Source organism: Schistocerca gregaria, chromosome 3, assembly GCF_023897955.1.
Source record: "Schistocerca gregaria isolate iqSchGreg1 chromosome 3, iqSchGreg1.2, whole genome shotgun sequence".
In the NCBI taxonomy this organism is placed as follows: domain Eukaryota; kingdom Metazoa; phylum Arthropoda; class Insecta; order Orthoptera; family Acrididae; genus Schistocerca; species Schistocerca gregaria.
This window is the reverse complement of record NC_064922.1, coordinates 143,495,775-143,516,711: the sequence shown is the minus strand read 5'-3', so window position 1 is coordinate 143,516,711 and position 20,937 is coordinate 143,495,775.

Genomic DNA, 20,937 nt, shown 5'->3' with positions numbered 1-20,937 from the left:
AGTTAGTGGACGTGTACAATAGCAGATTATTAACGGTGCACCCAGCAATGCTCTCAGGCATCGGCGTATTGTACAAAAGTGTAGCTATGGAAGTGTAGCTATGGTTGAGAAGAGACAGACATCTGACTCTGGAATGGGGAAATCCCAACCAATTATAATAGTGTCTTCATTTGTAAGTAGGCTGTTCACATTTTCTTATTGGTAACGCCACGTAGCGCTCTGTATGAAAAATCACTGGCTGTGCTGTGCGCAGTCTGTGGCTAGTTTGCATTGTTGTCTGCCATTGTAGTGTCGGGCAGTGGCAGCTGGATGCTAACAGCGTGTAGCGTTGCGCAGTTGGAGGTGAGCCGCCAGCAGTGGTGGACGTGGGGAGAGAGATGGCGGAGTTTCGAAATTTGTAAGAATTGGTGTCATGAACTGATATATATATTATGACTATTAAGGTAAATACATTGTTTGTTCTCTATTAAAATCTTTCATTTGCTAACTGTGCCTCAGTAGTTAGTGACTTCCGTAGTTTGAATCTTTTATTTAGTTGGCAGTAGTGGCGCTCGCTGTATTGCAGTAGTTCGAGTAACGAAGATTTTTTGTGAGGTAAGTGATTTGTGAAAGGTATAGGTTAATGTTAGTCAGGGCCATTCTTTTGTAGGGATTATTGAAAGTCAGATTGCGTTGCGCTAAAAATATTGTGTGTCAGTTTAAGCACAGTCGTGTATAATTTTTCTAAGGGGATGTTTCATATCTCAGTAATTCATTAAATTGTTCAAAGGGGACGTTTCACATTGACAGAGAAAAGTACAAGTCACTTATTATCAAGATTAAATCGCTAAAATCTAGACGAAAGAGGGTCAGCTACAACCACAAGCCTTTGAACAGAGATGAGGGCTCGAAGTGAATGGAATAACGAATATATTACCTCTTGCCAAAGAAGGTAAGATTAAGTACTATGCTTATAAAGAAGTGCTGTATGATATTTTGCATGATGCTCGTCAAACGCGACCGAATGGTAAAATGCTCAAACTACCATAATATAACATATAGAGACGTCCAGATTTACAAGAAGAAAAACGTCAGAAGAAGGGAGCAGTAGTGAAGACCATGATGTTCAAAGAGTTAAATTCCAGATGTAAAGTTGATTTCGTCGACTCCCAATCGCGTCCAAATGCAGACTATAAATTCATAATGGTTTATCAGTACCATGTCATTAAATTCGTTGTTCTCGGACCACTGAAGTCTAAAACAGCTGACGAGGTTTGCGATAAAATTACTGATATTTTTGCATTATCAAGCGCTCACTCATTGTTGCAGTCAGACATTGGTCGAGGGTTCGTCAGAAAAAATAATCAGCAGCTTAAATGAACTAGGCCCAGTTCTAAGAGGGTACACGATAGACCTAGACACAGCCAGCACAGTGTAGAGTGAGCAAATCATGACACAGAAATTATGTATGGATGCAGGAGCTCAAAACCGCGAAGTAGAACTGTGCACAAGGATTTGTGCATTTAATGAACAACAGTGCCATACATTTTGGAATTAAAAGGTCCTCGTACAAAGTGATGTCTGGATTACTTCTTAAACATGGTTTGCCTTCATCAGGTTTACCGCCTGAAGCACTGGCTAGAACGACATCCAAAGTATAATTAATGAAGAGACTGTTAGCAGTGAGGAAGGGAATAAAAGGTTACAGGATAATGATCATGCCAAATCTCCTTTGCAAGAGGATAACGAACCAGCAGGAACAGATGTTGAGAACAGGGAGAAAGAGTGTGTCCCAGAAAATAATGAATACTGCCTGACTGATTTAGACAACTCGTGCTATTAAAAAACACAGGACTGTGTGATGCACGTGCTTAGGAAAACAAGCACAAAAAACGCACCAGGTCGTCGTTTGCCACCGGTAGGAAAGCCAGTGAGAGTTCCAGTCCACAACTTCAATTGAGAAAGAGGAGATGCAAGGTCAACCTTGAGTGTCATCCACTGATGGCTTCTACCGAACTAGGACTAGAGATAGTGTGTTGAGCCAGCTTTACATAAGGTAATAAACTGTTTGGTTCTAAATATTTCAGGAACGGTACGATATATGACTGCAATTACAACTGTGACAATATTTTGTTTCAGCTTACGACTTGCCCTCTTAGAATAACCTCAGAGGAGGAAGTTCCAGCAGAGGAAACTGTTGCCCTGAGGACAGCTGCCACGTTTCAGTCGACGGGAGACGGTCAGGGACTCTTCAGATGTAACTGCCAGCACAATTGTCAAATTCTGAGATTCTTTTGCAAAAAGAAAAATGTGTTGTCCAACTCATTGTTATGGTGCACGTCCTTGGTGCAAATAAATCAGTGTCATAATATACGACTGCATTTTAAGATTGCACCTCACAAAATGCAGCTTTCGAAATGTGACTGTGTTTTGTTATTGTAACCATGGTTCACCTTCACTGGCAATGGTGATCTATCCGTAGAGAATGTGTATTGTTTGAGAAAACTGCAATCAATTTCACTAAATGTGTCAGTGAAGGTGCACCATCCACTTTCAGAACAACATACCCAACATACACAAAAACAAACAAAAAACAATACATTCTATCCTTTTGTCGTATCCACATTTCAGGGAAGCATCCACATGCCACAGTGCCGAACAGTTCAACTTTAACGAGATAGACGATCCATTTCCGAGAATGTGAATGAGTTCTAGGCAGGACGAGGACCGGGAGTTTGAATAGTCTATCTGTCCAGTACCAGCTTTCGTACTTCAGTGCTCAGAAAGAGATACAGAACTTAAGATTTTATAGTGTACAGGTATTGAAGGCGCCAGGTAAAGAAAAGCATTTGAAGGTACTGGTTTATCACATAATGCTAAATGATAATATATCTATAATAATTTTATGTCATATTCTTGTAAACTTTCTGAAAGGAAAAGCAGGGCCTATGAATTCTAGCATTTTAGTTAGTGTTTCTCCCAGTTGTTGGAATGCCACCTGCAAGTCTTAGACGGTGGGTAGATACTGGCGGAAATCTGGGAGGTTTCCCACCGGGAATTCCCACGCGTAGGAATCACCCGAGTAAGCTACTTTGGGTGTCTCTTGAGCCAGAGTACTTCAAAAGCGCCCTTCAGAGCATTGCAAGCAATGTGATCTCACGAGAGACTTCAACAAAAACATGTTGTCCTAGAAGCAGAAGCAGAAGCAACTGCTAAGTTTCCACAAACAGCGTGGGATGCAAGCTGCATTTACACACCCATACATCGTTCCACCAATCAGAAGACGAGGACCATTACACTGCTTACAATTAGTTTACTGGCAAAAAATATAACAAGAGCTGGAAAGTAAATTCTGCAATCTTTCCCTCCACACAGGAAGAGAGAGGAAAATTTCCAGTTGTCACTGTGGCGCACCTTGTCATTTAATCCCCTCCTACGGTAATTTTGAGAGATGTGTCGTGCAGTACTCGTAGATTTCTGGAAGTGCACACAGCGGCGGCTTGCGTCTCGTCGCTAGTCACTGTTCAGAGTCCTGCTTCAGCTTGACGCTCCCTTCGCTGTTTTGGAGTAATTGTTGCATTTAGCGTTTTGTTGTCTTCGCACTGCATAGCTCATAATTTGTGAGTCTGCATCGCAACTTGAGATTGCTTTCTATCGTACTGGGATCAAAAGTTGATGCCCTTACGTTGGACTCTGAGTAGCATCCCAATTTACAGTCTTCCAGAGAGCATGCAAATACCTTCTGCAGGGATATAGTATCTGTAGATCTAAATATTATCACGCTGATAAATCATAAAAAATCTGAACGTTATACATAATGGTATTCACGTTTCTTGATAAAAGTAATTGTAAATCAATTCAGCTTCAACTTGAATAATATTGGGAGCAAATAGATAAGTATTTTAAGACAAGTTGTTCTCATATCCTCCCATAACATTTGTAAGGTGGCTATAATTTCGCACCTTACAAGAACTCATCTACATACTTTGCCGTGATGTACAACCACAATTCAACAATTAGGTATCATTTGATAGGTTGTACATCGAATATATGAATATTTAAAGAGAGTGACATTGTCACGTGCGCCTTGTAAATAATTGTTAACGTTTTTCGTGAAAGGTGACGGAGTGCCTTTATTACCAAAAACGGCGTAATGGTTCAAAATGGTTCAAATGGCCCTAAGCACTATGGGACTTAACTTCTGAGATCATTGGTCCCCTAGAACTCAGAACTACTTAAACCAAACTAACCTAAGGACATCACATACATCCATGGCCGAGGCAGGATAGGAACCTGCGACCGTAGTGGTAGCGCGGTTCCAGACTGCAGCGCCTAGAACCGGTCTGCCACTTCGGCCGGCCGGCGTAATGAATGATTGCCTAAACTAGTAGATGTTGGAACGTCAGTGAACGACAGGTGGAACTCAAGCCCTGGAGCCCTGGGTGGCAGACCAGCACAGGTGTGTTGGTCCTGCTGAAACACAGGAAATAGCAAGACGGACGTTGGGGCATGCCCGGAGCGCTGGAGCACAATAGAGTCGCAGCCGGCCGGTTTTGTAGTCAGACTTTAAGGATAACTGGGAACTATGCAAATCTTTGACGCAGCTGAGAGGAACGAGGAAGCGTCGCCTCGGAAATCATGCAGGCTGGGTTATTTCCAAGGATTTTTACTCAGGAGCGTACCATTGTACGAGTTTAGGTATTCCCTCGCAATCTTTCTGCGCTGGACGACATACGACTAAAATATGTTTGGTCAGAATAATCTGTAGAGAGGGAGAATATTGCGGGGTTCCGAAAATATGATTCACCTTCTGCAGTTACGAGGGAGGAGAGCCGAGTGTTGCTGGGAAGACAGTGGTGGAGAGGAAGAGGTCTTCCGTCTTGAGCGCCCTTGTGTTATGGTCGCTCAGTATCAGCTTTGTTGGTACAGACGGACTTGCTGACTTTGCTCTCAGGATAGTTTATGGTTAGGCACTATACTGTTGCGACTTTATACAATTCTGGACTTCGCCTCCGGGTTGGAAGACGTCGTTGAGTATGTAGCATTTAGTGATTGAGAGCACTTCTTCTGCTTATACTTACATTGAGACGTTATCTGAACTCTGTCCTTGTGGCTGGAAGTTGGCGTTTCTCGTCTGTAGAACACAGAGAGGAGAAGACAGTATTAGAGTATTTTAGTCAGAGGACCGTCTTCTGCCGTTCTAGTGATTGAAAGAGTTTTGTGGTTGGAGTTCTTCCATCGTCGCAGACGTGTACGAGAACCATCACTCCGACGCATCGGACGCCGTAAATACGGTCATATTGCTAATTAATTCGGCTATAAAGCTAAACAGCTGTGATCACGATAGTTTATTTCCACTGAGGTTCCACACCACCGAAGGTCATCTTTGAAAGTAGTGTCTTTTAGTGTTTGATACATAGATGATATCAGTTATTTTGCGTTATTTATGTTAGATCGCGTGGCCATTAACAGGGGCAGGGTTCGGCAACTGATCAGCAATTTTTAGTCAGGAAATATAGACAATTGTAATATAAAGGGTTGTTTTTAATCTACAGTAAATGTATAATGAGAAACAACGTTTATCATTTAGTAGTATTAGTTGCCTTAATCATTCATTAGTGTTGAGATTGTAATTTATATGTTAAAGAGCATTAAGAGATCCTAAGATCTGCTTTAGGGGGTAGTCAGACAGGGCCAAATCATCATTTTAGCGTTCATTATTTTCCATTGCGCACATGCATTTTTCTCTGGCTGGAGTAGCATCTTGAACGTTCTGATGATGTGGCCATTTCAATTCAAAATAAATATCATCAGAGGATTCTAGTTTACTGAATTGCAGTCTCACTTTTGACGGTGCTTCCATTGTAATGCAGGTGCCATTCGAGAAGCATATTCTTTTCTTTTGATCTCCAAAGTCTGCTGGTTCCTTTTTAACTGTATGAATTGAAATAAATTATATTTAATTGACAATGAAACTTCAGCTGCATTAGCAGTTAGCAGTGTAAACAATTCTCAGTTTAGCAGCTATACGATTGTATTGGATTCTATCTGATCATGGAATTGCTTGATGGGTCATTTGTGTGTTGAGTTCGGCAGTGTGCAGGCAAGCTGCACAAACGATTGCTGAACCTCAGTCGATTCGCGCTTAGTACAAGAGACGTAAACATTTCAGGATTTTACAGGTGTTTTTTTCATTGATGAGGCTTGCTTTCACCTCAATGGGTATGTGGACAGAAAAAACACAAGACTTTCGTCAAGCTAAAATCCATGCGCATTTCATGAAAACACCTGTCTCTGTCAAAAAATTGGACTGTGGCGTACCACAGCGTGTCATCCGTTAGTGGGGGTCCTATTTTATTTGAAACTAAAGTCAACAGTGGTCTGTACCAACACATCGTTACAGAGTTTATTTCTCTGCCTGAGCTAGGTGAACGTTATTGTTGGTTGCAGCAGGTCGGTGCCCCCTGACACACAGCTAATGAAACAATTCATTTCTTAAGTGAATTTTTCGATGATTGATATCTAAGGGATTATAGGCAACCCCTTCACCCGATTTAACGTCTCCAGACATCTGCCTACTGGGCTACGTTAATGCAAGGCTCTATAAAAAAAAGAAACCTTACGCACTGGCAGAACTACCGATTAACATAACAACAGAGGTTAAAACATCACTGTCAAATTGCTCCCTAAACTGACCTCAAACACGGTAAAATGAATTCGTGCATGCGTTACTGAAAAGTCAACCATTCTGAGCATCTATCTGTCTTCTATCTCTCTCCTACACACACATAAATTTAAGTCCCCTGTCGCTGTTCTTCTCTGTGTTCAGGGTAATCTCAAGAAATACTGTAGGCGTCTTGATACTTTTTTTCTCTGGTAGGTAGACTGAATCACAAAGAAGGTTCGTGTGTAATTTATAAATATTTTGTGCAAACTGGGTGAACTTTGATTAATTAAAGTCCCGATCCGCTGTGAGAACGATATCATTTCCATCTAGCAGTGACTGACAGAGGCTGTTGTGTGGCAGAGGGTGCTTCGTAGCATGTTGTGTAATGGAAAGCCTTCTTATCAGTTGTGAATGGGAGAGGGTATTTTGTACCAGTTTTCATGCCAGCGGATGCTTCTTACGTTTGGTGTGTGACAGTAGCTGCTCTGTACAAATGGAACGTGGCAGAGGGTGCTTCGAACGGATGTTAGGTGGCACAGCGCGCTTCATACTAATATTGCATGGCAGAGGGTGCTTTATACCATTTTTGCATTGCATCGGTGCAACCTACTGTTGATGTATATCTGCGGGGCTTGATACCAATGTCCCCATGTGGGGTTGCTAGTCCCCCGTCGATCTCCTCCCCAGGTGGCGGATAGGGGAAAGCCTCTCAGATAGCAGGCCGTGGTGGTCTAGCGGTTCTAGGCGCTCAGTCCGGAACAGCGCGACTGCTACCGTCGCAGGTTCGAATCCTGCCTCGGTCATGGATGTGTGTGATGTCCTTAGGTTAAGTTCTAGGGGACTGATGACCAGAGATGTTAAGTCCCATAGTGCTCAGAGCCATTTGAACCATTTGAACCTCTCAGATATGGGTGGCACTGGGGAAATGAAATACCCGGGGTGGACCAAAACTAGCAACGTGGTGGCGTCTGTACTGTAGCGGAGCGGCCTACCAAAGGCGTCTGAACCCCATGTCAGGGGCGGCCTGGAAATTTTATAGCCAATCCGTTCTGAAGCAAGCGTGGCGGTTATGCTTCTCACCTTCGAGTTATGTTGTGTGACATTAATGTTAAATTTTCCGGAGTAATAGCCCCACAGTCGGATCTACAGGTGGGAATAACTTTGATGTCCCAAACACCAAGAGGTGCTGAGAAGAAGATACAGACTCTTTAAGTCTGTCGCTCTCTAATAGGCAACGACAGACTATAAGAGATCGAGAAAGAGCTTACAAAAATCAACTGGAGTATTGTTGGTTTAAGCGAAGTACGCCTAAAAGGGGAGACTGTCTCCTTTTGCACTCTGGCAACTTGTTTTACTTTTGTGGTGACCCAGAAGGAAAACTCAATGGAGTTGGGTTCTTAATCAACAAGAATATTGGTGACAGAGTGTCTGTTTTAGAAGGAAGGACAGCTCAAATGGTCCTGAAGGTGTCGAATACGTATAAAATACAGATTGTTCAGGCGTACGCTCCCACCTTAAGACACTCTGACAAAGAAATTAAATCCTTTTATGAAAGTCTGGATAGCACCTGTAAAAAAGGTAGCGATTGTACTTCCAGATGGTCATTGGCGATTTCAGTCCAAAAGTTGGCACCAAGAAACAAGGCAACACAGTGGTGGGCAACTATGGGATTGACGACCGAAACGATAGAGGTGAGAGATTAGTCCAGTTCGCTGAGTATACCAACATGTCCATCATGAATACATTCTCTAAGAAGCACCCTGACCGAAAATGGACTTGGTGGAGCCCAAATTTCAGTGTCAATAATGAAATAGACTTTATTCTGTCAAACATTCCGCAGATTGTAAAAGACATATCAATGCTAAATCAGCTCAACACTGGCAGTGATCACCGTTTTGTGAGAGCAAGGGTCGAACTCAACGTAATAAATGAAAGGAATAAACTTACGAAAGGGAAGAGAAGGGTAATCAACCTCAAAAAACTAGAAGAACATTTCTCAAAATTCCAAGAAGTCCTCCAAAGCAACTTCCACGTAAATAAAGATGGCGATTTGGCGGAAATGATTGTTTCAAGTGCACAAAAAGACGGTGGCCTATGCCAAAAAAATAAACAACCAAAGAAATTCATTGCCAAAACTGAAACCCTTTTACAACAGAGGAGAGAAATGAAAATCCAAACCGATCGTCACATGGTAGCGTATTCCGAACTTTGTAAGGCAGTGCGAAGAGAAATGAAAACTGACATACAGAAAATCACTGAAGACATCTCACGAGCAAGTTTGGAGAACAAGACAAGTTTAAAGTCAGCCAAACGCAAACTCACGATCGGCAAAAAGCAGATTATTGCACTTGATGGAAATGACAGTCGCCGGCCGTTGTGGTCGAGCGGTTCTAGGCGCTTGAGTCTGGATCCGCGCGATCGCTACGGTCGCAGGTTCGAATCCTGCCTCGGGCATGGATGTGAGTGATGTCCTTAGGTTAGTTAAGTTTAAATAGTTCTAAGTCTAGGGGACAGATGACCTCAGATGTAGAGTCCCATAGCACTCAGAACCATTTGAATCATTTGAAATGACTGTCGAATCACTGAAAAGGAGGAGGATTTGAAGTTCATCAGAGATTGTTATAGCAATTTGTATAACAATCCAAGGGAAAATTTGAGTGTATCTAAATTAAATGATGTACCTAGTGTTCCAGATATATTCCCATCGGAAGTCAAGTATGTTCTAGATAGCATGAAGATGGGAACAGTGGCGGGTGATGATGAGCTCAGTGTTGACATCCTCAAACTGGCAGGAGAGGTAACAATAAATCACTTGGCAAAAGTATTTACTTCGTGCCTGCACTATGCTTCAATCCCACTATCGTGGAACATGGCTAAGATTATTTTGATACACAAGAAAGGAAGTATTCGCAATATTAAAAACTACCGTCTTGTCAGCTTGCTCTCAATTTTGTACAAAATTTTCACAAAGATCTTGTTAAACTGAATTAGTTCCACCCTAGACTCAGCCCAACCTACAGAACAAGCAGGATTCCGAAGCAATTTTAGCACTATTCACACCATTATGACCTTTAGTGAATGTATTCCAACTGCCTTTCTGCATTGCCTTTGTTCACTTTGAAAAGGCATTTGACTCCGTTAGCCACGTAGCTGTCCTCCAAGCTTTGAGTGAGCAAGGAGTGGGAGCAGCTCAGTGCTCAGGAATATCTACGAGAATTCTTCAGCTTATGTTAACATAGGAGAATCAACTCGAGAATTCCGCATCATGATGGGTGTCAAACAAGACGATCCCATCTCCCCAAAACTGTTCTCTGCTGTATTGGAAATGGCTACGTCAAGGCTGAGCTGGAAAGGTAAGGGAATCAGAATTAATGGAAGAAGGCTTACCAACTTGAGATTTGCTGATGATATTGCCTTACTGGCCAAAGACTTTGCTGTGCTCCAAAACTTAGTTACAGATCTTGCATCGGAATGTCAGCTGCTTGGCTTGAATATGAACCTTACCAAAACAAAACTAATTCCAACAAATGGATCCCAGCTGGAGATGTGAAAGTCAAGGACAGTCTATTAGAAGAGGTCAGTGAACATGTATACCTTGGCCAGATTATAAATATGAAGGGAGACATGTGGCCAGAAATCTATCGACGCATCAAGCTTGGGTGGCAAGCACTTGGGAAGAATTCAACAGTATTCAGATCAAAAAAGCCAGTAAATCTGAAGAAAGCAGTATTTGATCAATGCATTCTTCCTCTGATGAAGTATGGCTGCGATACATGGACACTGAACTCATTTACAAAAGTGAAACTTAGGACAGCACAGAGAGCCATGGAGAGATCAATGCTGGGCTATACAAGAAAGGACAGGGAAAGGGCAGATGACATCCGGTCTGTGACGAAGGTTAATGACATCTTAGAGAGAGGAGGTTCCTTGAAATGGCAGTGGGCTGGCCACGTCGCAAGAAGAAAAGACAAAAGATGGACGAAGCTAGTACAGGAGTGGAGTCCGAGAGAGCACCGCTGGCCTAGAGGAACCGAGCTGCTGCTACAGTCGCAGATTCGAATCCTGCCTCGGGCATGGATGTGTGTGATGTCTTTAGGTTAGTTAGATTTTAGTATTTCTAAGTTCAAGGGGACTGATGACCTCAGATGTTGAGTCCCATAGCGCTCAGAGCCATTTGAACCCCCGTAAACCCTCAAACGTGTTTGACAAAATCGCTCTTATCTTGCCACAGATTTGCCAAGTAAGCCTGTATACGTCCAAACAACGTTTGTCAGTTTAACCCCACTCTGAAGCAGACGGTATTTGTGTTCGTGTGTATTTTGTGCGTAGTGAGTACGGCCACAAATTCAGAGAAAGCAGTGCTGGCATTGCCTTTGGGACTGTGTTTGAAGAAGAAGAAGAAGAAAACAATACCCTGGGAATGGCAAGAAATGAGAAAGGAAATACTGATCTGAGAAACCGATGATTACATCAACTTTCTGCGGATGGACCGTGTAACACATTATAACTTGTTTAGCATTACTTCACTGTCACACTGAAAAAGAAGAGACAAGGATGCAAAAATTTATTTTCTTCTACTTGGTCCTCTAACGACAGGTAATTAAAATAACGCAACGTGGGAACACAGAGCACACATCCTCCGTGGAAGAACCAGAGAACTTCGATTTCTTTTATTTCATTCCTCTCCGCTTGTATTTCACCCTAAGCGCAAGATACTGGTTTTGTTCATAACCTCTTCATGCGTAACATATGGCTGGGAAAGATGTGGTACCTCTACTATTTTGGTAACTGTCTCTGCTATTTTATACTTGTTCGTAGTTTTCATAGTAGTGGAAACTCACGATACAGTGAGATAGATCGTAATTTTTCACTAAACACATGCGGCGAAGCGAGATCACAAACAACGTCCGCCATCTTGGCAAACTTCATGTCAGTCAAAATTTCTCTCAAACACGTCAAACAAAATATATGTTTGACAAACACTGCACCGTACACGGTGAAATATTTGCCAAACATAGTGAAGTTTGACAGTATGTTTGATCGTTCACGGGGTCTTTAGAGACCGTTGCTTCGTTTGTTACTGTTGTGTACGCACACGTGGTTGAGTGGCTTCGTGTTGTGCCGAGGAGAGGGCCCCTGGTATTCGGGGGAAACAGCTGGCCGCGCGAGGAGGAAGAATTCCAAGGGAGGCTGCGTTGCGCTGGACCGGTGTGGGCTGTGACGTCAGTGGAGCCTCGCCGCGCCTGACAGTGAGTCACGCGCTGTGGGCGTCGCCAATTGGCTGCTTCCCGGAACGGTGGCAGACCACAGCGCCACACGTGTGATCTGCAGTTATGCGGGAGACAGGTGCGGCTGGCTTACCGCGAATCTCCCAGTACCCGCTAAACAGTAGGTCGCTGCCGTACCGCGAAAGCACCGGCCGTTCTGCAGGTGGCCGGGCAGGGCGGATCTGGCTCCCGTTCCTAAATTGCTTAGCGCAATTAGCTAAGCGAAAATTAAATTACGAGGAGCGCCAGAGAAATCACTTTTTTGCCTGTGTGCAAATGATGTATCGCACTTCGTACATCGCAGATCTCACAAACCATTCTAAGCTGTACAAGGAATGGTGCAATCTACAGGAAAAACCGAAATGCCACTTTCCAGGTATTTTAATTATGGATGAGGCGATGGGAGTTTTGAATCAGAAGCGCTTCATTACACAGTTGGACAAGCGGATTTTGTCTTTTACCCGTCATACTAACCAGAGCGAAATATTAACAGCTCTGTCTTCTTCAATTCAGTTTAAATATCTGAATCAGCAAAATCATTTGCAAATATTTGTGCAGGGGTACATTTGTCCAGTTTTACTTGCTCGATGGACTACATTATATTACTGAATTACACTGAAGAGACCAAGAAACTGGTACACCTGCCAAATATCGTGTGGGGTTCCCATCAGCACGCAGAAGTGCCGAAACACGACGTGGCATGGACTCGACTAATGCCTGAAGTAGTGCTGGAGGGAACTGACACCATGAATCCTGCGGGGCTGTCCATAAACCAGTAAGAGTACGAGCGGGTGATCTCTTCTGAACAGCACGTTGCGAGGCATCGAAGTTATGCTCAATAATGTTCATGTCTGGGGAGTCTGGTGGCCAGCGCAAATGATTAAACTCAGAAGAGTGTTCCTGATGCCACTATGTAGCAATTCTGGACGTGTGGGGTGTCGCACTATCCTGCTGGAATTGCTCAAGTCCGTCGGAATGAATGGATGGATACAGGTTATCAGACATGATGCTTACTTACGTGTCAGCTGTCACAGTCGTATCTAGACGTATCAGGGGGTCTCATATCACTCCAACTGCACACGCCTCACAACATTACAGAGCCTCCACCAGCTTGAATAGTCCTCCGCTGACATGCAAGGTCATGGATTCATGAGGTTATCTCCATCTGCTAGATACAATGTGAAACAAGACTCGTCCGACCAGGAAACATGATCCAGTCATCAACACCCCAATGTCGGTGTTGAAGGGCCCAAGTGAGGTGCAAAGGTTTGTATCGTACAGTCATCAATGGTACAAGAGGGCGCTTTCCGCTCCGAAAGGCCATATCGATAATGTTTCGTTGAATGGTTCGCACGCTGACACTTGCTGACAACCCACCACTGAAATGTGCAGCAGTCTGCGGAAGGGCTGCACTTCCGTCAAATTGAACGATCCTCTTGAGTCGTCTTTGATCCCGTTCTTGCCGAATTGTTTTTTCCGGCTGCAGCGACGTTACCGGTTTCCTGATATTCACGATACACTCGTGAAATGGCCGTAAGGGAAAATCCCGTTCATCTCTACCTCGGAGAGACTGTGTCCCATCGCTAGTGCGCCGAGTAAAACACCACGTTCAAGCTGACTTAAATCTTGATAACTGTCCATCGTAGCGGTAGTAACCGACCTAACAACTGCGACAGACACTTGAACATTATATCTACTTTGCAGGTTGTTGTCCCCCCCCCCCCTCCCCCATGAACCATGGACCTTGCCGTTGGTGGGAAGGCTTGCGTGCCTCAACGACACAGATAGCCGAGGTAGCCGTACCGTAGGTGCAACCACAACGGAGGGGTATATGTTGAGAGGCCAGACAAGCGTGTGGTTCCTGAAGAGGGGCAGCAGCCTTTTCAGTAGTTGCAGGGGCAACAGTCTGGATGATTGACTGATCTGGCCCTGTAACACTAACCAAAACGGCCTTGCTGTTGTGGTAATGCGAACGGCTGAAAGCAAGGGGAAACTACAGCCGTAATTTTTACCGAGGGCATGCAGCTTTACTGTATGATTAAATGATGATGGCGTCCTCTTGGGTAAAATATTCCGGAGGTAAAATAGCCCCCATTCGGATCTCCGGGCGGGGACTACTCAGGAGGACATCGTTATCAGGAGAAAGAAAACTGGCATGGAATGTCAGATCCCTTAATCGGGCAGGTAGGTTAGAAAATTTAAAAAGGGAAATGGATAGGTTAAAGTTAGATATAGTGGGAATTAGTGACGTTCGGTGGCAGGAGGAACAAGACTTTTGGTCAGGTGAATACAGGGTTATAAATACAAAATAAAATAGGGTTAATGCAGGAGTAGGTTTAATGATGAATAACAAAAATAGAAGTGCGGGTAAGCTACTACAAACAGCATAGTGAACGCATTATTGTGGCCAAGATAGACATGAAGCCTACGCCTACTACAGTAGTACAAGTTTATATGTCAACTAGCTCTGCAGATGATGAAGAAATTGATGAAATGTATGACGAGATAAAAGAAATTATTCAGGTAGTGAAGGGAGACGAAAATTTAATAGTCGTGTGTGACTGGAATTCGACTTTAGGAAAAGGAAGAGAAGGAAACGTAGTAGATGAATATGGATTGGGTCTATGAAATGAAAGAGGAAGCCGCCTGGTAGAATTTTACACAGAGCATAACTTAATCATTACCAACAGTTGGTTCAAGAATCTCGAAATAAGGTTGTATACATGGAAGAACCCTGGAGATACTAGAAGTTTTCAGACAGATTCTATAATGGTAAGACAGAGATTTAGGAACCAGGTTATAAATTGTAAGACATTTCCAGGGGCAGATGTGGAGTCTGACCACAATCTACTGGTTATGAACTATAGATTACAACTGAAGAAACCGCAAAAAGGTGGGAATTTAAGGAGATGGATAAACTGACTAAACCAGAGGTTGTACAGAGTTTCAAGGAGAGCAAAAGGAAAAAAATTACAGGAATGGGGAAAGAAATACGGTGGAAGAAGAATGGGTAGCTTTGAGGGATGAAGTAGTGAAGGCAGCAGAGGATCAAGTAGGTAAAAAGACGAGGGGTAGTAGAAATCCTTGGGTAACAGAAGTAATATTGAATTTAATTGATGAAAGGAGGAAATATAAAAATGCAGTAAATGAATCAGCCAAAAAGGAATACAAACGTCTCAAAAATGAATCGACAGGAAGTGCAAAATGGCAAATCAGGGATGGCTAGAGGACAAATGTAAGGACTTAGAGGCTTATCTCAAGAGGGGAGAGATAAATACTACCTACAGGAAAATTAAAGAGACCTTTGGAGGAAAGAGAACCACTTGCATGAATATCAAGAGTTCAGATGGAAACCCAGTCCTAAGCAAAGAAGGGAAAACAGAATGGTGGAAGGAGTATATAGAGGATTATACAAGGGCGACGTTCTTGAGGACAATATTGTGGAAATGGAAGAGGATATATATGAAGATGAAAGGGGAGATATGATACTGCGTGAAGAGTTTGACAGAGCACTGAAAGATCTAAGTTGAAACAAAACCCCGGGAGTAGAGAACATTCCATTAGAACTACTGACAGCCTTGGGAGAGCCAGTCCTGAAGAAACTCTACCATCTGGTGAGCAAAAAGTATGAGACAGGCGAAATACCCTCAGACTTCGAGAAGAATATAATAATTCCAATCCCAAAGAAATCAGGTGTTGACAGATGTGAAAATTACAGAACTATCAGTTTAATAAGCCACTGCTGCAAAATACTAACACGAATTCTTTACAGACGAATGGAAAAACTGGTCGATGCTGACCTCGGGGAAGATCAGTTTGGATTCCATAGAAATTTTGGAACGCGTGAGGGAATACTGACCCTACGACTTATCTTAGAAGGTAGATTAAGAACAGGCAAACTTACGATTCTAGCATTTGTAGACTTAGAGAAAGTTTTTGACAATGTTGACTGGAATAGTCTCTGTCAAATTCTGAAGTTGGTAGGGGTAAAATTCAGGGAGCGAATGGCTATTTACAATTTGTACAGAAACCAGACGGAAGTTATAAGAGACGAGGGACATGAAAGGGAAGTAGTGGTTGAGAAGGGAGTGAAACAAGGTTGTAGGCTCTCCTCGATGCTATTCAATCTGTATATTGAGCAAGCAGTAAAGGAAACAAAAGAAAAGTTCAGAGTAGGTATTAAAATCCATGGAGAAGAAATAAAAACTTTAAGTTTGCCGATGACATTGTAATTCTGTCAGAGACGGCAAAGGACTTGGAAGAGCAGTTGAACGGAATGGATAGTGTCTTGAACGGAGGATATAAGATGAACATCAACAAAATCAAAACGAGGATAATGGAATGTAGTCGAATTAAGTCTGGTGATGCTGAGGGAATTAGATTCGGAAATGAGACACTTAAAGTAGTACAGATGCATCGTAGCAATTTCATTAACGATCTCTACTTAGAGATCAGCAGTCACTGCAGTTGAGTTGACAGACCTTTATTAAAAGCGGTCGCTAGGACTAGAAGTGTTACTTGTGTCTGTCTATTCTAAAGAAGATATTATTTTGTACATTGTCCTTTGCTTGCGACGGCAACGTCCTTGCCGCAGTGGGTACTCCGGTTCCCGTGAGATCACTGAAGTTAAGCGTTGCCGGGCGTGGTCGGCACTTGGATGGGTGACCATCCAGGCCGCCATGCGCTGTTGCCATTTTTCGGGGTGCACTCAGCCTCGTGATGCCAATTGAGGAGCTACTCGACCGAATAGTAGCGGCTTCGGTCAAGAATACCACCATAACGACCGAGAGAGCGATGTGCTGACCCCACGCCCCTCCTATCTGCATCCTTCTCTGAGGATAGGTCACTCGTGGCCTGAGGAAAGAGTGCCGCTTTGCTTGCAACACATCTGTGTAATTGCACTTGTGGTGATCACGTACAAAGGGCTACAAGAATTCTCAGATCAAAGGTAAGCATTTATACTTTTCTTGTTGTCATGAAACTGATTAATCCTAGTTGTTTGACTGTTTGTCTAGCGACAGAGTGTGCAGGATTCCTAGGCACAACAGGATACACCGGCCTGTGAGCCGCTGCCAGCTACATACTACTCAGGAATTTTACCTCCTGCTCTGTGAATCTTGTCCACGCAACTGTTTATTAGCAGACTAGACCGGATGTGCTGCATGGCTTTTTTCGGAAGTTCACTTTGCAGTTGATCTCTGACTGGCAAGAAGTGTTCCTCGTTCTTAGTGCTGTGGAGATGAAGTACACCCAGACCAACAAAGGGAGGCCTTCATTGATTTATAACGGACATCAGTATTTTGTGGACTTTACCAAGAACCAAGGTGTAACATATTGGCGTTGTGTAAATCATAGAAACAGTAAGTGCAAAGGAAGGCTATCCACTAAAAAAAACATTGTGTGTATCGTGTATTGAACCGGGGACCTAGAAACGATGGCGAGGCTTCGCCCGCCGCAGCCTGCAGTGGTCCACAACCCCACAACCGGCCTCAGGAGTCCACCCACCCCACCGCCGCCCAACACCGAACCGACGGTTATTGTGTTGTTCGGCTTCCCCACTAAAGCCCCTCCCCACAACTCCTCCCCCCCCCTCCCTCCCACACACACACACACACTGGGAACGTCTCATACCAGACGAGTGTAACCCCAACGTTTGCATCGTAGAGTAATTACAGTTTATCTGTATGTAGAGACAGTGGTTGCGCAGAATCGCCGACATAGTGTAACTGAGGCGGAATAAGAGAAACCAGTCCGTATTCGCCGAGGCAGACGGAAAACCGCCGGGCGGATTCGTGTCAGGAACCGGCACCTCTTCCCGCTCGGGAAGCAGCGCTGAGATCGCGCGGCAAGCCGGGCGGGCAAAAATACCACACATTGAGGCGAAGCTAGCCAGATGAAGCAGCAAATGAGGTGTGAAAACATTTTGTAAGCGCGATACAGCGTGCAAAAGAAACAGATGCTACGATTTCTTCAATTTACGCTGTAGAAGTTGAGCAGCTGTTCAGTCTAAGCTACGAGATAGTAACGTCGTTAGCATCACTTTAGGCGAAAGTATGTGGAACCTACGCTAGATGCGAACGATGCTGGAGCAATATTCTTTCAACAAAATAATTGACTGATGAACGATGGCAGCAAATTTTTACTTGGAGAGACCATGTTAAGACCGTGTTTCCCAACCTTTCAGTATTGGCGACTCGTTTTTCAGTCATAAATTTCATCTCCCCTCCTCCACTCCTCCCCCCCCCCCCTGCCCCCTGTGTTGAGTAGTTTGCGCTAAAGTTACGAAGTTTCAAACCTTATACACTACCAAGAATAAGTAAATTTATTGATGGTTCCCAAAATCGATCCGCTGCATTCACAGAACAAGAATTCAGTCCAAGTGTCAGATATTTTATTTTTCATTCCATGACTAGATTTGGGCCGAGATCCATTTTCAAATCAACATAACAAAGTCGAAAATGGCATTTACGAAGACGTCAAACAATGTGTAATGTACATTTACAGACAACTGTATGCACTGTAAATGAAAACTGGGGCTCGGCCCGAAACTAGTCATCGAATGAAAAATAAAATATCTGCAGCTTGGACTGGTTTTACTTTCTACTGATTGACAGAAATTGCTCACCCAAGCTACTGCAGCTTGCTGGAAGTTCGTAAAACAAGTATTGATGGCCTTCTATGGTTTTGAAAATTGGGAAGTTTGCATCTGAAACTGTTGTGTGAAGTTGAGAGAGTGTCTGAAACTATGTGTGTGAGCATATATATATATATATATATATATATATATATATATATATATATATATATATATATATATTTGTGTGTGGAAATTTTTGCAACACTTTTATGAATTAAAAAATGAAATCACCACTTTTCTATAAGAGCAAGACTGATCGGAAGCCGAGAAGTTTGGATTAGCTACTTATATTCTCATATGATGGAAATGAGTGATAAAAATTACACATTCTGTAAAATACTGGAGTTTTGCATCAGAAATTAAAACCTAGAAGTGGTCGGAAATGGGGATGAATGTATTAAAGCTAATGAAACTCAAGAAAAATATGTAAAAACAGATTTAGTGACCATGGTAATAATTTGGAAATAATTTGAAAAAGTATTTTCTTGCTCACAACTACTTGGCAAATCGCTACTAGTGGGGTAGGGATCCATTTCAGAGTACTCCCGCAGATCTCACAGTAACCAAAGGAGAAATCTTCATAGACTTCAAGGCAGGTGGCGAAACCGAAAGACAATTTAGTAATAAACCGCTCTTTGAATTTTTGGCGTAGATTAAAGATGGCCGTGCGGGATTAGCCGAGCGGTCTAGGGCGCTACAGTCATGGGATGTGCAGCTGGTCCTGGCGGAGGTTCGAGTCCTCCCTCGGGCATGGGTGTGTGTGTTTGTCTTTAGGATAATTTAGGTTAAGTAGTGTGTAAGCTTAGGGACTGATGACATTAGCAGTAAAGTCCCATTAGATTTCACACACATTTTTTGAACATTAATAATGAGTTTCGTGCACTGATAACAAGAGAATTTCCTATACTATTACCATTTTCAGCATCCTACCTTTTCGACACCGTATTTTCAGCACTGGCTACTTTGGAGACAAAATATAGATCTCAGCTAAAAATAGAAAAAAGAACTCAGAGCCTATTACTGATATCAAACGCACCTACGAAGAACTTCGCTCTGCAGATCTGACCCAAAGGAGTCATCATCAGTGTAAATAAAAATTTTAATTTGTTATTTCATCAGAATGTATTTTGGTATGCTTTGCTTTACTTTCAGTAAATTAATCCTTTCAGTAATTTAATCGATTGATATTTTTTCTGTTAAATGAGATCGCTCCCCTCATTTAATGTTATCACGTTCCTCAAGGGGGGGGGGGGGGGGGGGCATGCACCACAGGCTGAGAATCGCTGTTACAAGACACAGGGGGCAAAATCTGTAGGGGAAAACAGGGTTGTAATATACCCAACAATCTATTAAGCTCGGTGTGTGTAAATGTTAGCCGGCCGGAGTCGCCGAGCGGTTCTAGGCGCTACAGCCTGGGACCGCGCAGGTTCGACTCCTGCCTCGGGCATGGATGTGAGTGATGTCCTTAGGTTACTTAAGTTTAAGTAGTTCTAGGTTCTAGGGGACTGATGACCTGAGAAGTTAAGTCCCATAGAGCTGAGAGCCAATTTTTTTTTTTTTTTTTTTTTTTTTTTTTTTTTTTTTTTTTTTTTGTAAATGTTACTCTATGGAGCGAGGGGGATGAAGCAACAATTAAAGACATACTACTGAGTACTTTCTCGTAGCACGTGGTTATTCGCAGTACACAAGTTATTCTTGAGGTTTGTGGTGAATAAAACGATCTGTTCCCTCAGTCTTTTACGAGTCTCCGGTCTGTTATAATGCTACAACTATCTGAAGAAGTAATTGCCGAGAAATAACAACATTGACATCGAAACGGTCTGTCAACCATGGTTTCTATGGCATCTTAGTTACTTACATGCAGTCACTTACTTTACCTACACATTTCTCTTGAGAATGCGGTAACTAAATTATTATGCGATTATTATTCATATTAAATAGATATATAGAACACGGTTCTTAGTGATTTTTTCAGATTACGGTATGACGGTAATAATAAATGTAGGAATACATTTATCGCGTTTTGATAACGTAATTAAGTAATTTCCAGACTAATTGCAGACTAAGACAGGGTTATGATGCCAATGAACAATCGATAAACATACGCATCGATTACGGCTTTATTGGATACTTACATTGTAACTCAGATGTAAAACAGACGTCAGGTTTTGTTGTTACGCCGTAGAACTTTTTGGGGAGTGCCTCGAAGTAACCTAACGACTACAAATTACGTCGTAATCCTGAAACGATCTTCCTTAAAAACGCATCCGTCAAATCTTAATTACTCTGTTATTCCCTCTCCTGTGTTTAAAAACCCATGTCATTCTAGGCGCAATTACTCCTGGGATTGACGATAAAATGATGTAGCTATGTCGTTAAGTTCCCCT